The 6,000-nt window shown below is 39.3% G+C and overlaps 1 protein-coding gene across 19 annotated transcripts in view; it reads right to left on the reverse strand.

The window, feature by feature from the left end:
• Window positions 1–5,192, reverse strand: part of TRIQK (triple QxxK/R motif containing) — an 84,452-nt gene extending 79,260 nt beyond the window's left edge. For 6 of the 19 annotated variants that reach the window (XM_070630642.1, XM_070630636.1, XM_070630644.1 and 3 more), the window contains exon 1: window positions 4,892–5,030. The gene's annotated coding sequence lies outside the window, so the exon portion shown is untranslated. Of the gene's footprint in view, window positions 1–1,914; window positions 2,118–2,942; window positions 3,000–4,288; window positions 4,442–4,891 lie in introns of those variants that run through there. The other 13 variants (XM_070630640.1, XM_070630637.1, XM_070630632.1 and 10 more) reach the window with 8 other exon arrangements.
• Window positions 5,193–6,000: the final 808 nt, after the last annotated feature.

A 6,000-nucleotide genomic window follows, 5' to 3' on the forward strand; every position in this document is an offset into this window, starting at 1 on the left:
CTAATTTTTATTTCCTGATAGTAATATGCTAGTTTTTCTCTCTTTCTAAATAAAGATTTTTTATCATTGTAATTTGAAAATTTTTTGATATTGTGTCTCTTTGAGTTGTCACGTCTTATATAAGAAAAATCCTTTCTGCATTCATAGGTTTTTCTCAGCTCAGAAAAGTGGAATTTCCTGTTAATTCTTTATTAGTTTTCTCAAATGCTCTGTTCTCTTCTTTAGAAACAATGATCTATTTTCTAGTCTCTTCTTCAGAAACTCTAAATAGTCACATAGTGGATTTCATTCTTTTTCCTCTATACATCATCTTCTTTTCATGAATTCAATATTTCAGCTAGGAGAACTTTTCAAGTCTATTCTTCACATTGATTAAGTTTTCTACAGTAATATTAATTCTGCTCTTTACTGCCTCAAATATGAATTTTTAATATGTTACTGTGGTAAGCAGAATAATGCCCCCCCTAAAGATGTTCAAATATTAATTCCCAGAAGCTGTGAATATGTAACCTTACGTGGTAAAAGTAACTTTGTAAATGTGATTAAATGAAGAATGTGGAAATGGCAAGATCATCCTGGATTATCCATGTGGGTCTTTAAAAGTGGACAACTTTTCCTAGCTGTGTCAGAAGGGGTCAGACTACAGAAGAACAGTGAGAGAGATACAATGTTGCTGGCTTTGAAGATGGAGGAAGGAGTCAAATGAAGGAATGTGGGCAGCCTCCAGAAGCTGGAAAAGGCAAGGAAGCAGATTCTCTCCCAGGGCTTCCAGAAAGAAATGCAACCCTGCACTGATTTCAACCCAAGAAGACCTATGTCAGACTTCTGAACTATAAACTCTAGGATAATGATTTTATGTCGCTTTAAATCACTAAATTTGTGGTAGTTTTTTATAGCAGGAATAAAAATCTAATGGTTCTCATATTTTCAGTTTCTTTGTCATCTTTTTGTTCTACCTATCTTCCTACTATCACTTAATCATTGTCTGTTCTTTTTATAGGGAGTTCTCCTCTCCAAAGAGGCCATGTATTCTTGCATGCATTAGATGTCAAAGAATTTCTTCAAATATTCTTCCTTAATTGAAAATTCATCTTAGATTTTCACAGGTATGGCTCTGAATCTTCTGATTTCCTTTTGCTTGGTTTTGCGAGATATTTTTGTTCCACTTCATTCATTTCAAATGTTGAATTTATCCATAACATTTTAGCATTAAAAGAGACTGTATAGATCATTTCTTCATAGTCCAGTGTTTTCCAAATGTGTGTATGTATGGGGAGAGGAGATATTGAGAAGAGGAGAAGAGACAGAAAATAGACCTCTGGGAAACAGACAAAATGGAATCAGAAACTGGGAGGTTCTTTTTAAAAGTGTAACTTCCCATCCTGAAAAAAATCTCATTTGCTGCTGCCCAGAGAGATCTGGTGCTACATGGAATCACTGTGAGTAGTGAGAACGTATTATAATACTCAAGCACATTCTTCATGAAAACATATACCCCTCTCACTCTATTATTGCAAAGACACAACATTTCTATCACATAAGAAAAGATTAAATGAATGTAATACGTATGTAGATACATATGAACAAAAACTATGAGAAAAATCCGGCCTAGCCTTATGTGTCTACATGGAGGAACTTCCACTGAAGCGGTGGTTATCAGTGGAGATGCTTTGGCATTGGAACAGGGAAAAGAAATTCTTCATTTCTTTCTAGAGTTGGCAGACCTCTACATTTACACGATATTTAGCATCCCTAAACTTCAGGGTCCCAAAAGCCAGTAGCATCTCCTTTAAAGACACTGTAAAAATTTAAAGACACCCCCACATATTTCAAATGGCCCAGAGGAATCACCCAGAATAGAAAACCAGAGCACCATATTGACAGTCCTGGCTTCAGATCCCACCCCGTACTCACAGCTTTTAACAGGAGAGTTAATTGATCAGCAGCTGAAATTCACTGGTCCACATTACTCCAATGGGTAGAGACAAACACTGTAAACACTAAAGATTTACTTTCTCTTACTTCCCTCTCCACCCCGGATGACGCAGAGTAATACTGGGTAAGCGTATCTGTTCTGCAAACTGAAATTTTCTCCCAGCTGGACTAAAGTCTAGGTTCTGAGAAAGGGAGGGGAGGTAGAAGGGGACAAGAATTACTAGTACTCATTTTTGGTCTCCCATCTAAAGCACTATTCCCAATCAGCTCTTTGGTAACAAAGCAATATTGCAAACTCTACCTGACTGTTTAAAGCCCAAGAGAAAGAAAGAGCTGTTATTTATTGAGCCCCTAAAAACTGTAATTCTATTAGAATGCTCTTTCTAATGCTCTTTCTAATAATGCCTTTATTCCAGCTCCTCCACCAGAAATGAAATGAGTAAAGAAAGCAATAGCCAAATACTAAACAGTTCAAATAAAATTGTGTGCTAAAGAAACAATAGGTGCTCCTATATACTCTTATGTTTATTACAAAAGCAATATATTTTTCCCTTTTCAATGTTTTCCTTATCTAATGATATTTACTACTGATGGCTATTTTTATTGATAAAGCCAGATAAAGGAAATTTATCAAAGAAAATAATTCTATTTACAGCCTTTAACTTTAATATAGAAATCAGGAAAAGAGCCACAGTGGAATCAACCACAGTGATTGTTAGCCAGGGAAAATTAAAATGCTATAAAAGATCATTCACTTAAGTTTAAGAAAAAAGTTCTAAGAGTCAGGTAATGATATTCTAGTGGCATATACCAAATGTAATCAGCTTTTCTTTGTCCAAAATGGACTTTGGTAGAAGAGAAAGTTTATGTACTTAATGCTTATCTCAAAAATACGATTTAACATTTTCCCCAAATATTTGAAAATAATTTCTATTTTCACCTGCTTAAATATAAGAATATTCTATAAGAGAATGATCAAAGGGCATATGGAATGAAATACAGCTTACATGGTTTCAAAGGCAGCAACAATTAATTGAGCATTGGTAGTTCTTGTTTGTTAAACGCTAAAAAAAAAAAAAGATTGGCTGAAGATCCTGAACTAAGGTAAGCCATGGTAAGATGCATCGTGGAAAAAAGGAAAAAGACCTAACTCTTCTCCAAGCTCTGTAGCTTTGGATATGTTACTCAGTCTCTCTTTAAGGTGAGGCAAAGAGGGAGAGTAATTCCCTTAGCCCTCAAGAAGTTGATTGAAAACAGGTGTCCTTAATCCAGGGCCTATTTATGCTTCAAATTGTGGTTTTTTTCTACGGGGAGAGTCAACAGCTTTCCTTGACTTCTAAAAGTGGTATATGACACCAAAAAGGTCATTCATCATTAGATTAGAAGGTAATGTTTCCCACGCCTTTCAGGCTATGTATATTCTTGAAAAAAACCTTGTGATGTCAAGGGGAAAAACAGTGTCACGCAAGACATTTCACATGCTACCTAACCAGAACTAATACAAAATCAATAAAAGATAGATGAACGGGTTTCTTCCCACTTCTAAATAACCCAAAAATAAAAGAAGAAATCACCAGGGAAGTTTGGAAATACTTTAAGGTGAATGATCATACTTACATGTGTTTACAAATTCCGATCATATAGAAAAAAGGATAGACTTAAAGTGTACTCAATAACACTTTACATCTGTGTAGATCATTAATACTTTCACAATCAATTATTCCTCCTTACTTTTTAGGAACAAAGGGCACATAAGTAGCTCCACTTTACAGATGAGAAAACAGTTATGAGGGTTATTGTCCAAGGACAAACATTTCTTAACCCTGCCAGTTTCCTGACTTCTACGCCAAGATTCTTCCCAGTGTTAAGAAGCAGTACAAGCTTCCTTCTTGGAGATTTATACAGTAAACTTAGCAGAAGGAAGTAAAAGCAGACTCCTAGCTCCTTTGTGTTTTCTCTCTGGAATGTTTGTTCTGCTGAATCATTTGGTGCCAGCTGATATGAGCAAAGAAGAGAGTTGAAATGGTTATCTGTACTTACCACCTCATAGTTAATCATTAAATATGGGCCAATGAAGCAAAAAAGGGTTTTATAGGCTTAGTATCATCCCTCCACAGTAGGGACTGAAAAGGAGATCATATACTGGGGCGTGTCCAATAATAAATTGCCTCAACTTCCTGGGAAGCTCACTGCGCTCAAACAGATAGCGGCGAGAAAAAGAATTCCAGGTAGAAGAAACCACATCTCCAAACCCCTTTTCCTAGCCGTCCACGTGGACACCAACACCGTGTGGGTTCAGGGATTCACCAAGCACCAGGAAAAGACCACCCCACACAAACACCAATAAAGGCACCTCATCCTGCCTGAAGCTCTTCTCTACAAATGTTTTGGTCTGCAGATACTCATTCATTAAAAAAGAGAGGCAGGGAAAAGTGTGGAGAGGAGTACTATCAGAGAGGGAAGACCCAGAGAGCTGGACAGTGAAATAAACGGACGCGAATTAACTGACAGCATAAGGGAGCCAATCCCTAGGCAAGTGAAAGGCTTCAGAGGTGGGTGGGGCTAAGGTTTCCAGGACCCAGCTGCCAGCGCAGGACACGCTGGCGGGGCGGGAACTGCGCGTTCCTTAGCAACCGAGGCGGCCACGCCCACCCACCGCCGAAGCCCCTTGCCCACCATCCCCACCCCCACTGCCAGCGCCTGGCTCGCCAGGAAGAGGTTCTTAAGGTATTACGGTACCTACAGGGTTTCCCGGCCTCCGAGTGCCTCCTCTTCCACAGCCTCCCTCCGCCCAGCCCGCCCAAGTGCCGCTCTCAGGGGCGAAACGATCGTCTCCTAAAAGCTTTGGGGGCTCGCTAAGGAGGTGGGCCCGCTTTCAGACCCGGACCCCTAGCTTCCCGGGCAGGGCTTCCCCAAGCCCCTCGCCGTCGCGGGACACACACACACACACACACACCTCAGCTCAGCCAAGACAAAGGCCGACAAACTTCGTGTCCGGCTGGAAATGTTGCCGTCCGCGGTCCTGTCACTCAAGGTCAGGGGCGGGACTAGCAAGCTGCACATCCCTGCTCCTAAAGGGCCGTACGGAAAAAGAGGCGGATCTCGACGGAAAGGGGCGTGACCAGTCCTCAGTCTGCGCTCCAATTGGTCGGTCTCTCTCCCGCCTCTGCGCTGTTCCTGGGCCCAAATGCGCGGGCCCTGCGGCTTTTCCTTTCTTTTGACGTGAGTCCCAGGCTCTAATACCTGACTCACAGTGACTGTAGAAATTAAAAATAAGGACTCGTTTTATAAATATAAAACAGAAAAACACGTTATTTTGATCATTGAACCCTTCCCATCTAAATACACTCATGTACTCCCCATCACACTCTCTGGGGAGCATCCCCAAAGGGAAGTATGAACTGTCTCTGAAAACTAGGTTGTTTGCAGATGCAAGCTTTTAACAGGAGATTAATCAATTTAGGAAAGATGATTCCTGAAACATGACGAACACATCCACAAAATGGGAAAGAAATAGTAAGTTATTAGTTATTATTTGGAAAGCATTTGACAATTGAATGATTTGTACCTTGTACTGATATAATCCTGACAACACCCATTGAGAGATGTTATTATCCACAGCCTATGGACGATGAAAATGAGGCTCAGAGAGGTTACATTTATTCCATCATTCAATGAATGAAAACGTGCCTACAGTCATTATTTTTATACTGTGGTAAATTGAATTTAAAATTCTTTCAAAATGCACACGACTTTCAATTTAATTTTTCTTTTGTTCAAGTATGTCATTTTCTTCTAATCCAGCCCATCAAAACTTTAAAAAAAAAAAAAAAAAAAAAAAACCTTGAGAAAGGAAATAGCATACAAAAGAACTGAGGCAATATAAAAAGACTAACTAGGAGGTTCTCTGAAATCTCTCAGGATATCAGGGCCAGAAATTGAATCCAAAATGTGATTTTCTTTTCTGTCTTCCTAAATCATTTGCCGGTCTCCAGTTTCTCTCCCAGAAATAAAGGTAGAGTTAAATGAGATTGTCTTAATACTCTTAACCAGATTTTTGTGTGT

This window comes from Equus przewalskii, chromosome 8 (genome assembly GCF_037783145.1).
Source record: "Equus przewalskii isolate Varuska chromosome 8, EquPr2, whole genome shotgun sequence".
In the NCBI taxonomy this organism is placed as follows: Eukaryota; Metazoa; Chordata; class Mammalia; order Perissodactyla; family Equidae; genus Equus; species Equus przewalskii.